This window comes from Leishmania donovani, chromosome 11 (genome assembly GCF_000227135.1).
Source record: "Leishmania donovani BPK282A1 complete genome, chromosome 11".
Lineage (NCBI taxonomy): Eukaryota > Euglenozoa > Kinetoplastea > Trypanosomatida > Trypanosomatidae > Leishmania > Leishmania donovani.
In genome coordinates, this window is record NC_018238.1 from 207,663 (window position 1) to 209,061 (window position 1,399).

Below are 1,399 nucleotides of genomic sequence, written 5' to 3' on the forward strand. Positions count from 1 at the left end.
TTAACTTCACAAATCGGACGGGATATGGTGTTTTCACTCAAGTGTGGTCGTACTCGTCTTCGCGTCGGTACGGCAGCGGGGGCGACAAGCGCCTGTGGCGCGAAAAATGATGAGAGTGGGGTTTGAACCCACGCCCTCGAAAGGATTGGAACCTTAATCCAACGTCTTAGACCACTCGACCATCTCACCTTATACGGCGCGACAAAATATAAACATTTGCACATCCACCATTGGTGTCCCTACAGCACTTGGACCTTTTGATGGGCGTGTAGCTCAGTGGTAGAGCGTCCGTTTCGCATACGGAAGGCCTAGGGTTCGATCCCCTACTCGTCCACGTTTTCCTCGCTGCGGAACCTATTCTGAAGTAAAGCTTAGTTTGGGCTTATTGTACGGCGCCGCTGGTCTAGTGGCATGATGGTACCCTCCCAAGGTATTGACCCGGGTTCGATTCCCGGGCGGCGCAGATTTTTTTCGGACAGGAACGCCGGCGGGTGGCGGCCTTTTTGGTTAAGGGCGGAGGGCTCTCCCAATTAAACCGAAAATCTCGGCGCGTGGCGCACCACGGTCCAAGAAGCCCCACCCGTATGGAAACTAAGCGGCCTCCCCCTCGCCCGCACCGAACGCCTTTCACCTTAAAGGGAAAACGTATCCACGGCCTGGGCTAGAGGGGCGGCGGGCGATGCACCGCTACGGACGTTAGCGGCCAGGACTTGGATGACACCCGGTCAGAAAAACAAGCAAATAAACACGTTTCTCTTACCCCATCCGAAGAGGTTTTCCTTTAATCTGGCACATTTTATCCGTCCCTGACATTTCCCTTTGGGCAAAAAAGAGGGAGATCTCAGCACACCCGGCCACGCACTGCACCCGCGGCCCGCCCCACCCAAGCGAACCAAAAGAAATGCGCAAAAAATCCTTCCCGGCCACAGAAAAACACGCCCCAAAAGCATTTTAAATCGCATTTCCTCCACGCCCCTCTATCCCCCTGCTTCTCATAACAACACCGCCATGCGACATGCCCAGCGTAAAGATTAAAGCCCATTCAGAGAGAACAATGGTCAGATGAACAAAAACGCCTAGACTGGCCAACCAACCGCCTCCCGAACATATGGCGCCGCTGCGCCGCCCACGCCTGCACACCCCCCCCCGCAGCCACGCCGGGAAAATACCCTGTGCGCGTTTCGGGCGGGAGGTGCACACGCCGGATGGAGGTGTCGCCACAACACTTCGGCAGCTCTCATGCGGGCATCGACTCTCGCGTTTTGCGAAGTTCTCGCTTTTGACAGGCGGCGCGGTGCAGACAGGCATCAGGCGAGGAGCGGCGGCGATGCTCTACAACAATACTGCGCTGACACGTGCTGCGAAAACACACCGCGAGCCCTTGCGTGCAGTTGCCGCG

At 56.8% G+C, this 1,399-nt stretch overlaps 1 non-coding gene across 1 annotated transcript; it reads left to right on the forward strand.

The window, feature by feature from the left end:
• The first annotated feature begins 392 nt into the window (after nucleotides 1-392).
• On the forward strand, nucleotides 393-464 carry LDBPK_11tRNA1. The gene has a single exon. It is a non-coding gene; the product is annotated as a tRNA-Gly (tRNA).
• The last annotated feature ends 935 nt before the right edge of the window (nucleotides 465-1,399 follow it).